The following is a 12432-nucleotide window of genomic DNA, read 5'->3' on the forward strand; positions in this document are numbered from 1 at the left end:
CAGGATCAGTGAGAAATACATGTAAAGCATCTAGCATAGTATCTGGCATTGTAGAAAGTATTTGATAAATATTGGCTATTACCACTCTATTTAAAACCATGTAAAAGATAGGGCTCTATCACCATGGGTCATGGGATATCACTGGAGTCTTTTAAACAAGGAACTGATGTTATAAGACTTGCATTTTAAACACAGTTGTGGTAGCATCATGGAAGATGGATTAGAGGAGTGCAACAGAGATAAGGAACCTCTGCAGTTGTTGTACTATTTTAGGAAAGAGCTAAGAACCTAAACTAAGCCAGTAGCTCTTGGAAAAGAAAAGAGGTGGGGAGTGGGGAATTGTAGACTTGACTGTGCTTGCTGCTGGTGAAATAGAAATAATTTTAGATGTTTAGGAATCCTTTAAATTTATCCTACCCCAAGACAACGAAAACTAAACTGAATTTCCTGAGATTAGGGTAATGTTTCTCAGTGGAAAGGGAACAGACTTAGAAGTAATAGGCGAAGGATAGAGCTATAATTCAATGGCAAATTGCAATATTAGAGTTCATAGTAAAAGAACGAAAGTTTCCAGGAATAATAAACTTTTACCAGACGATGAAGTAGCAAGCCACCCTACCTGACATCAAACATATTTTAGAAATGTGGTGATGAAAACAGTGTGAAGTTAGTGTAGGTGAAGACAAGTGGATCAGTAGAACATAATATAGTCCAAAAATTGGTTCTTGCATGTATAGAAATTTAGTATATGAAAAGGTGGCATTTCAAATCACTAGGAGGGAAAGAAAGGACTATTCAATAAATGGCATTGAAACTTTAAAAAAAACTTAAATTAGGTCCTTGCCTGACACCATTTATAAAAATAAGTTCTAAATGAATTGAAGTCTTAAGCATGGAAACAAAGCAAAACCATAAAAATCAAGAGGAAAGGGAGAGACAAGCAAATAGAAAAAATAGCCAAAAGATACAAATAGACAATTAATGGAAGAGGCAATACAAGTGGTCAATAAACTTGAAAATATTCAACCTCAGGGGGTGTAAAACCAAATAACAGCTGGTATATTTCACCTATCAGGTTGAACAAAACCAAAACCAAAAACTGTTAACCAAAATTTCAGAAATGGAGACTTGATTGAAATAAGGAGGCATTATCTTGGGGTTTACTAGGGCTGTAGCCCGGGAGACACAAATCCAAGAAGCACTTGAACTGTGTTCCGCTGGACTACACAATGGGGCAGGCATGTAGGCAAAACCCCCACAAGGTCGCATAAATTGTTTGTCAGGAAGTAGGATTGGAGAGGTAAGAAGTAAGGTGCTTGTTAAGCAAGGATTGGTTGGGGTCTGAAATGATTACATGGTGGGGAGAGTACTTTGAAACTCTAAGGTTGTAGCTAGTAGCTGCCAGCAGGTATTGTTTTGAAAACGCCTGTTGGTGTCCTTGAGTTTGATACAGTTCAGAGAAAATTCAGGTTCTTTTGTAGGAATGTGTCTGAAACCACATCCACACTGTCTACCTGGCTCCATTTTGGATGCCTTAACCATGGTTACTCCATTTTGATTTTTCAATGATCTTAAATATGTCATCAAAATTGATAGTAGCAAATGATGGTGTGGGGGAGTGGATGCTGTCATATCCTGTGGATAAGGGTGTAAAATTCCAGGGCGATTTTTTACATCTTTTGAAATTTAAAATTGCAATAATTTCCCTCTTACTCTCTTTCCTATGGAAGCACAGGGGGACAAGAGGTATGCCAAGGTTATGCATCTAGCATTTCTTCTAATAGCAAAACTTTAGAAACAACTTAAATGTCCTTTCAGTTACTTTGTAATAAATTAAGTGGCCACCTGTTGAGTGGTGGTGCTCTGGTTCTGTGGTGAGTGGTTGAAACCTAACACTTTAATCTGAGATTTGGATCAACATAATGTATTTTCCACTTGTTTTCTTTGAGATACAGCCCTGAAAATGGAAAACCTTATTTAAAATGACAAACAATTAAGTAAAGAGTTTTAATGGGCGATATATATAAGAAAACTAAACTATGAGCTGTATTTTGCTAAAGCTTATTTATTGATATATTCCAATCTTTCTCCAATGCAGATCTCTCTCTTTTTTTTAAAATTTATTCATTTATTTATTCATTTTTGGCTGTGTTGGGTCTTTGTTGCTGCATGTGGGCTTTCTCTAGTTGCGGCAAGCGGGGGCTACTCTTGGTTGCGGTGTGCAGCCTTCCCATTGCGGTGGCTTCTCTCGTTGCGCAGCATGGGCTCAGCTGCTCCACAGCGTGTGGGATCCTCCCGGACCGAGGCTTGAACCCGTGTCCCCTCCACTGGCAGGCGGATTCCTAACCACTGCGCCACCAGGGAAGTCTGCAGATATCTCTTATATAATTCTTGTGGGACAAGTCATTTCTTTTAACTTAGAGCAAAAGCTCTTCCAGGGTCTGGCTTATATCCCTTGTCCTTGCTCTTCTCGCTGGTATGTGCTTACAGTTAAGCCCAGAGTCAGCATTAGGTTACTGTATCTGATGATCCTTCTGCTGTGAGAGCCCTTGCCAAAAATTAGTTTACAATTCCCAAGACTCTCTTTGCCCTAAGGATTTCTCTATCTTTCTCTTGAGTGAGGAAAAGCAGAGGAATTATAGCCACTTCCAGCATCTCTACCTTTCTGATATGAGACTGTAGTTATCTTCAACCAAAGGAAACAACTACTCTCTTTTCATGCCTCATGCCAAAGAGGAATGTTGTTTAGATACATCTGTGTTCTTCCATGTAGTTCATTTCTTTTTATTGGTGAGTAGTTTTCCATCGTGAGGATTTACCATATTTTTTTCACCTATTCTCTTGCCAATGAATATTCTTTCTTTCTGTGGACATATCTTTTATTTCTTTTGGTTAAATCCCAGGAGTGAAATAGCTATATCAAAAGGTGTAAAAGTATGTATTTAATTTAAAAGAAATGGCCAAACAATTAAAAAATACTTGAACCATTTTACATCCTCACTAGCAATATATGAGAAATGTAGTTGCTCAGCATTCTTGTCAACATTTATCATTGTCAGTCTTTATAATTTTAGCCATTCTTATGGACGTGTAGTGGAAGCTCCTTGTGGTTTTAATCTGTATCCTCTAGACCAGTGATACTGAGCATCTTTTAATTTGGTTATTGGACCTTCACATATCTTTTTTTTGAAAGTGTCTGTGAAAGTCTTTTGCCCATTTTTATTGGACTGTTTGCTTTTTTATTGGTTTATAACATTATATAACTTTTATGTGTACAGTATTACATTTCAACTTCTGTATGCACTATGGTGTGCTCACCACCAAAGATTTAGTTTCTATCTAGTCACCATATAGTTGACCCCCTTTACCCGTTTTTCCCTCCCCCAACCCCCTTCTCCTCTGGTAACCACTACTCTACTCTGTTCTCTGTATCTGTGTTTGCTTTTGTTTATTTTGTTTTGTTTTGTTTGTTTAGTCCACATATTAGTGAAATCATACAGTATTTGTCTTTTTCCATCTGATTTATTTCATTTAGCATAATACGCTCAAGGTCCATCCATGTTGTTGTATATGACAAGATTTCACCTTTTTTATGGCTGAGTAGTATTCTATGTATACCACATCTTCTTTATCCATTCATCCATCAGTGGACACTTAGGTCGTTTTCATATCTTGGCTGTTGTAAATAATGCTGTGATGAACATAGGAGTGCATATATCTTTTTTAATTAATGTTTTCATAATCTCTGAATAAATACCCAGAAGTGGGATAGCTGGATCATATGGTAGTTCTATTCTTAACTTTTTGAGGAATCTCCATACTGTTTTCCATAGTGGCTACACCAATTTACATTCCCATCAGCAGTGCATGAGGGTTCCCTTTTCTTTACATCTTCACCAACAGTTGTTACTTCTTGCCTTTTTGATAATAGCCATTCTAACAGGCTTAAGGTGATGTCTCATTGTCGTTTTGATTTGCATTTCCCTGATAATTAGTGATGTTGAAAATCTTTTCATGTGCCTGTTGGCCATCTGTATATCATCTTTGGAAAAAATGTCTAGTTAACTCCTCTGCCTATTTTTTAATCAGGTTGTTTATTTTTTGGTTGTTGAGTTATATGAATTCTTTATGTATTTTGGATATTAACCCATTAATGGACATATGATTTGCAAATATCTTCTTTCATTTGGTAGGTTGTCTTTTTCTCTCTCCTCTCTTTCTGGTACTCCCATTACACATATACTGGTGTGTTTAATGGTTTTTCATGTTTCTCTGAGGTTCTCTGGGTTTTTTTTTTTCCCATTTTTTTCTCCTCTGTTCTTTGGTTTGCATAGTCTCTATCACTCTGCCTTCAAGCTTGCTTATTCTTTCTTTCTGTTCAAATATACTGTTAAGCCCCTCTAATGAATTTTTATTTGTTATTGTGCTTTTCAATTCCAGAATTCTATTTGGTTCCTTTAAAATAATTTCTATCTTTAAAAAAAAAATTTATTTATTTATTTATATTTTGACTGCACCGGGTTTTTTTTTTTAATTTATTTATTTAATTTATTTATTTTTGGCTGTGTTGGGTCTTTGTTGCTGTGCGCGGGCTTTCTCTAGTTGCAGTGAGCGAGGGCTACTCTTTGTTGCAGTGCGCGGGCTACTCTTTGTTGCGGTGCACGGGCTTCTCACTGCGGTGGCTTCTCTTGTTGCGGAACACGGGCTCTAGGCGCCCGGGCTTAAGGAGCTGTGGCTTGCAAGTTCTGGAGCACAGGCTCAGTAGTTGTGGCACGTGGGCTTAGTTGCTCCACGGCATGTGGGATCTTCCTGGACCAGGGCTTGAACCCATGTCCCCTGCATTGGCAGGAGGATTCTTAACCACTGCGCCACAAGGGAAGCCCCTGCACTGGGTTTTAGTTGCAGCATGCAAGCTTCTTAGTTGCAGCATGTGGACTCTTAGTTGAAGCAAGGGAATCTTAGTTGCGGCATGCATGTGGGATCTAGTTCCCAGACCAGGGATCGAACCCGGGCCCCCTGCATTGAGAACGTGGAGTTGGAGTCTTATCCACTGGACCACCAGGGAAGTCCCAATAATGTCTATCTTTTTATCGATAGTTTCTATTTGATGGGAAATTGTCATCATGCCTTCCTTTACTTCCTTTTATCATGATTTCTTTTATCTCTGTGAACATGTTTATAATTGCTCTTTTCATGTCTTTTATGTTAAATCCAACGTCTGGTTACTGTCACTGGCAGTTCGTGTCACCTTCTTTTTTCAGTGTACAGGTCATAATTGTTTCTTTGTATGCCTCATAATTTTTTGTTGGAAACTAGACATTTTAGATAATATGTTGTAGCAACTCTGGGTACTGCCACCATTCTCAGGGCATGTTAGTTTTATTTGCTTATTTATTTGTTTTTAACTGGCTGGCTTATTTTAATGAAGTTTATTTCCTACCCATAGGCTTAAACCTCTGATGTTACTCCCCTTAGAAGTGCAGTTTTGGTATGCCTGCAGTCACCTTAGGATGGCAGTGGTTTTGATAAAGCTCTTTTTCTCTCTTTTCCTGACCACATCTGGCTGTTAAACTCCACTAATTTCTGGCTGATTACTTTATTGTTTTTAATAATGCCCTTGGGCGTAGATTATTCTACAGATTAATCCAATAAAACCCTGGCTCCTTTAAAAAAATAGCTTCTGAGGTCAGTGTTTGATATTTGTTCTTACACCTGTAGGACTCCTCCTAACTGTAGTATTCCATAGTTTCTCCTGAATGCTAGCTGGCCTACAGGTTAACCTGTATCATGCATCTTTCCCAATTTCCTTTCACAACTTCTGCTGTCCTTGAGAGTGAAGTTAGGCTTGAACTTCTCTTCCCTCTTTTGCAAATGAAATCAGTTCCTTTGGGTAAATATTAGGAGCTCTCTGTTTAATGACCTGCTTCTCCCCTCAGGCAAAGTCTCTGAGCCAAGGCTTTGGAGCTGGTGGTAGGCACAACTGTAAACTTCTCTCCTAGTGACACTCCTACTCTAGGAGCTGAGCACTTGCTGGTACCTGAGGTCCTCTTGGTTTATCCCTCTTGGAGTGGAACCAGCACCTTAGAAAGCAGATGTAGGTTTAATCAGGGCCTCAGTGCTCTAAGCACACTGGATCCATGAAAGAGCCTTTATTCCATGAGGGATGGCTGGGAAGGAGAGAGCCCCCACCTCATGACTGCACTTTCCAAGGACTTAGCCTCAGAAACAGGTAGCTGGAGGGAGAATGAGAAATACTGATGTCTTGTCCTTCCTGGGAAGAAAGTGCTCTATCTGGGAGCAGCCTGTGTTCTTGGCTTTAGTAATTGGGAGTGGAGTCCCTGTTTCTCTGAGCTGGGAGGGTGGAAGAGAGGAAGTGATCTTGATTCAAATATCGCAGACCCTTAGGGACTTCCCTGGTGGTCCAGTGGTTAAGACTCCACACCTCCAATGCAGGGGTCAGGGAACTAAGATCCCACATGCCGCGCGGCAAGAAAAAAAAAAAAAAATCACAGACCCTTACCTTTCTTACAGAATTTTTAGAGATTTCCTTGATAGACATTTCTTCATTTGCTGTTTTCCCTTAGGACCATTTCCAAAGGCTTTCAGTATTGTTGTTTTTAAAGTAATTTTCACCAGTTTCACTGGGCGAAGGGTCAGTGGGACTCCTCAGGCTGTCTTGCCAGAAATTGGTCCTTCCTATAGTATTTGTGTGTGTGTGTGTGTGTGTGTGTGAGTGTAGGTGTGTATTTCTTTGCATGTCATTTTTGTAGTTGCTTTAGGTATGTATATAGAAAACTTACCATTGTCTTCTTTTGTTGTCATGTTACCAGTTCAAGTGAAATATAGAAACTTTACCTCCCTATAAGTCCCTTTACTCTCCCCTATTTATTGATACAATTGTCTTAAATATTTCCTCTTATATACATTTATAGCCACATCAGACAGTGATATAATTTTTGCTTCAATCATTAGACATAACTTAGAAAACTTAAGAAGAGAAAGCCTGTTGTATCTACTACTATTTTTGATTTCTGTGTTCTTTCCTTTTTGATGTTCCAGGGTTTCTTCCTTTATTGTTTCCTTTCTATTTAGAGGACTTTCTTTAGCCATTCTTCTAGGGTAGGTATGCTGATGACAATTTTCTTAGTTTTCACTCATCTGAGAATGCCTTGATTTTCCTTTCATTCCTGAAGCATATTTTTTTTCCTGGGCACAAAATTCTGAGTTGACAGTTCTTTTCTTTCAGCACCTGAAAAATATCCTATCACTTCTTTCTGGCCTCCCCGGTTTCTGGTGAGAAATTCTCGATTATTTGAATAAATTCTATCTCTGGCTGCTTCCAGATATTTTTCTTTGCTTTTAGTATTCAGAAGTTTATGATATGTCTTGCTGTGGATTCTCTGAGTTTATCCTATTTAGATAAACTCCTTATTAAATCTGTAAGTTATGTCTCTTGCCAAATTTAGAACTTTTCAGCCATTATTTCTCGGAGTACTTTTTCACTCTCTTCCTTCTCTTTATCTAGGACTCTGATAACATGAATGTTATATTTTTTTGTTATGGAGCCACAGAGCCCTTAGGCTCTGTACATTTTTCCTATCCATTTTCTTTCGGTTGTTTAGATTGGGTTATTTCTGCTCTATATTCCAGTTCACTGATTCTTTTCCTCTGTCCCCTCCATTTTTCCATAGAGCCCATTTATTGAGTTTTAAAAATTTGTTATTTATTTTTCATTTCTAAAATTTCCATTTGTTATTTTTAGATCTTCTGTTTCTTTGCTGAGACTTTATATTTTTACATTTGTTTTAAGCAGGTTCATAATTGCTCCTTGAAGCATTTTTATTGTAGATGCTTTTTAAAATCTTTGTCAGATAATTCTGATATCTCTATCATCTTGATTTTGGCTTTTTCCATTCAGTTATCCTTTTTCATTCAGTGCGAGATCTTCTTGAATGGTGAGTGATCTTCAGCTGAAGCCTGGACATTTTTGTATTACGTTCTGAGATTTTGGATCCTATTTAAACCTTTTATCTGGTTTCCTGTGACATTGTTCTGTCAAGGTAAGGGGGGTGGTGGCACTTCAGTACTTCCAGTTACAAGTCCAGGATTCCTTCTGTTCACACCTGAGAAGGAAGTCTCCTTATTATGCCTGGGTGGGGATGGGTGGCTCCCATGTGTTCTCCTCTGACCCCACAGTTGGGAGGTGGTGGCCTCATTACCACTGGGCAATGGTGAAAATGCTGACTTTCTACTAGGCCTCCTCTGACAGTGAGAAGGACAAGAGGTGCCTTTTTGTTGCCTGGTGGTTGAGAGTCAGGGATCCCCATGTCATTTTTTTTTTTTTTTTAATTTTGAAAAATATTTAGCATGGATACATGTTCACAACACAGTCTTAACTGAAAAACACAGCATATAACATTCTTTATTTATTTTCTTTTTTCTTTCTACTATAATGCATGCTCGCTGTAGTAAGTCACATCACATGTTGTAGTAAGTCAGATAGTATCACCCCATGACCCAATTAATATAGTCAGTGTTAACAATTTGGTCAGTTTCCTTCACACCTTACTTCATACTTATATAAACATATACACAATTATATACATATATACAATATGTTTTTTTTAATTTATTTATTTATTTATTTATTATTTTTGGCTGTGTTGGGTCTTCGTTTCTGCGCGAGGGCTTTCTCCATTTGCAGCAAGCGAGGGCCACTCTTCATCGTGGTGCGCGGGCCTCTCACTATCGCGGCCTCTCTTGTTGCGGAGCACAGGCTCCAGACGCGCAAGCTCAGTAGTTGTGGCTCACGGGCCTAGTTGCTCCGCGGCATGTGGGATCTTCCCAGACCAGGGCTCGAACCCGTGTCCCCTGCCTTGGCAGGCAGATTCTCAACCACTGCGCCACCAGGGAAGCCCTACAATATGTTTTTAATTTTATAAATCTATTTATAGATTTTAAAAGTACTGGGTGGAATCCAGTACTGTATGGAATCCAGTACTTTTAAAATCTGTAAGTAACTTGGATGGAATCCAAGTTATTTCTGAGAAATTGGATTAGGAAATATTTTTTTATTTTTCTGTATTTTCCAAATTATCTATATAGAACATTAAAAAAAAAAACACTGAGTGAAGCCATATCTGAGTTAACCAGGTATTTTTGTTTTTTGTTTTTTGTTTTTTTCACATCTTTATTAGAGTATAATTGCTTTACAATGGTGTGTCAGTTTTTGCTTTATAACAAAGTGAGTCAGTTATACGTATACATATGTCCCCATATCTCTTCCCTCTTGCATCTCCCTCCCTCCCACCCTCCCTATCCCACCCCTGTAAGTGGTCACAAAGCACCGAGCCGATCTCCCTATGCTATGCGGCTGCTTCCCGCTAGCTATCTATTTTACATTTGGTAGTGTATATATGTCCATGCCACTGTCTCACTTTGTCCCAGCTTACCCTTCACCCTCCCCATATCCTCAAGTCCATTCTCTAGTAGGTCTGCATCTTTATTCCCATCTTGCCCCTAGGTTCTCCTGACCATTTTCTTTTCTTTTTTTTTTTTTTTTTTAGATTCCATATATATGTGTTAGCGTACGGTATTTGTTTTTCTCTTCCCCATGTCATCTTTACTGGCACCATTTGTGGGGTCCCATTACTGGCTGGCAAGCATGAAAGTCTCATCTTCCTTGAATGCTGTGAAACTGTCTAACTTCCTCAGTGCTCTTCTGGGCCTTTCTTTATACCACTGTTGGAACCCTGCTTTCATTCTGCGTTCTTATTAATTTCTGTCATTGTCATCTCTAATGTGGGGCTATAGTACATCATATGTAATTCCTTTGTGAAATACTTGGTCATAATATAGAGCTGTGGTTTTCAGAATGTAGTCCCTGGACCAGCAGCATCAGCATCACCTGGAACTTGTTAGAAATGCAAATTCTTTGGCCCCAACATAGACCGACTGAATTAGGAACTCTGGAAGTGGGACCCAAAAATCTGTGTTTTAACAAGTCCTCCAGATGATTCTGATGCATGCTAGCTACATTTGAACACCACTGATGTGGAGGTTCGCATAATCCCTTGGCTCATGAGGAAGGATGCTGGAAGTCTTAATGCTCTGAGTCACCCCTCAGCAAAATTGTTAATAAATGGCCTTTGTGGACATATTTTCTTATCTCCCCCTTGCCCTCCCTCAGGGTTGCCTTCCTTCAGGCACATCTCAAGAGACCTCTTTCTTTAGATACTTTCTTAGTTGATTAGCCAGTAATTCTAGCTAGGGTATTAGCTGAAATTAGTATATTTTCAATTTAATAAGAGATTAAAGTGAACATCCTCCAAGATGCCAAGTGTTCAGTCTCTAATAGGAAGCTATTTAGATATAAGATTGATAGAAGGGGAGGTAATGTTTTGGAGTAATGTTTGGAGGTAATGTTTTGAGATTTCTTCTGTTCTTGTTATCTCTTGGTTATGTGAACAGTTATGAATTGAGTCGAGGGAAGAAGATTCATGGTATTTCCAAGTGTCAGTATGTCAGTGGTCCCAGAGTTTGCTTTAAGTGACCATGCATGGCCTTTAAGGCCTCAGAACATAGAGTGGTAAAGAAACTGGCCTTAATATAAATTCTTAGGAGATTTTATTAGTTTAATGATACGTGGCTGGATACCAAAAGCACTAGGGCATGGTCGTCTCTGCCTAGTTCCCTATGTGTATATTTTAAATAGGTTCATCTGTAAGTTAGGGAAAATGTCCCTTGCCCTTTGTAACTTTTCACAGTCTTCTCCCAGTCTCAATTTCTTTCCAATACAGTTAGTCTAAGTGCTGCTTATCAGGGAGGAATCAGACTTAACCTACCTCTATATTTCCTGATTTAAATTTGGCTTTGGAGACAGCCTCCTGCTATCTCCTTGCTTGTATCCTGTTTAGATTCTCTTATCCAGTATCAATAGTTTAGAAACAGTTCCCAAATCTCAATGATCCCTCATATCAATTTAAGAAAATACGAAGAGTGTTATAAGTATTTATAGATGATCATGTGTGGTTTTCTTGTAAGATATAAGGAACTAGGTCTATGAATCACTTAATCTGTGAGGAAGATGAAGAAGAATATTAACTAGCATAGTTGTGACTCTGAATACTTGCTGCTTTAATCAGGGACCCCAGAGTAGTTGACCCCTAGATAATGAAATCCACTCTCAACTCTCTACATAAGCAATTATTTAAATAGTTAGGAGACAGAATAATAAAGCAGTAGCCCATTGCTTTTGAGGTCAATAGGTTAACTCTACAGAGTTTAATTAAAATTTGATAATAAATGCCTACTCTAGGCAGGATATTTCATTAGTCTTCATCGTGGCCTAGGTAAAATATTCCTTATAATTATTTTCTACCCCTTTTAAATTCTCTTCTCATGAAGCAGGCTTCTTATTGCTAATTAGGATTCTCACACCGGGGAAAGAGATTCCCCAAAGCAGCCTCCTCATTAGAAAGGGCTATCCACCACTGTAAAAGAATAAATTGATATTCAGCGATCTTATTTTTTTTTTTTAAACATCTTTATTGGAGTATAATTGCTTTACAATGGTGTGTTAGTTTCTGCTTTATAACAAAGTGAATCAGTTATACATATACATATGTTCCCATATCTCTTCCCTCTTGCAGCTCCCTCCCTCCCACCCTCCCTATCCCACCCCTCTAGGTGGTCACAAAGCACCGAGCTGATCTCCCTGTGCTATGCGGCTGCTTCCCACTAGCTATCTATTTTACATTTGGTAGTGTATATATGTCCATGACACTCTCTCACCCTGTCACATCTCACCCCTCCCCCTCCCCATATCCTCAAGTCCATTCTCTAGTAGGTCTGTGTCTTTATTCCCGTCTTGCCACTAGGTTCTTCATGACCTTTTTTTTTTTTTTTTTCCTTAGATTCCATATATATGTGTTAGCATACGGTATTTGTTTTTCTCTTTCTGACTTACTTCACTCTGTATGACAGACTCTAACTCCATCCACCTCATTACAAATACCTCCATTTCATTTCTTTTTATGGCTGAGTAATATTCCATTGTATATATGTGCCACATCTTCTTTATCCATTCATCCAATGATGGACACTTAGGTTGCTTCCGTGTCCTGGCTATTGTAAATAGAGCTGCAATGAACATTTTGGTACATGACTCTTTTTGAATTATGGTTTTCTCAGGGTATATGCCCAGTAGTGGGATTGCTGGGTCATATGGTAGTTCTATTTTTAGTTTTTTAAGGAACCTCCATACTGTTCTCCATAGTGGCCGTATCAATTTACATTCCCACCGACAGTGCAAGAGTGTTCCCTTTTCTCCACACCCTCTCCAGCATTTATTGTTTGTGGATTTTTTGATGATGGCCATTCTGACCAGTGTGAGATGATACCTCATTGTAGTTTTGATTTGCATTTATCTAA

General features: G+C 38.7%; 1 protein-coding gene across 4 annotated transcripts in view; it reads left to right on the forward strand.

Annotated features, from left to right (window-relative positions):
• The window catches only part of LOC132355247 (uncharacterized), a 296430-nt gene that overhangs the window by 151797 nt on the left and 132201 nt on the right, over nt 1–12432 (forward strand). The window lies entirely within an intron of this gene.

The sequence above is a fragment of the Balaenoptera ricei genome, chromosome 20, assembly GCF_028023285.1.
Source record: "Balaenoptera ricei isolate mBalRic1 chromosome 20, mBalRic1.hap2, whole genome shotgun sequence".
In the NCBI taxonomy this organism is placed as follows: Eukaryota; Metazoa; Chordata; class Mammalia; order Artiodactyla; family Balaenopteridae; genus Balaenoptera; species Balaenoptera ricei.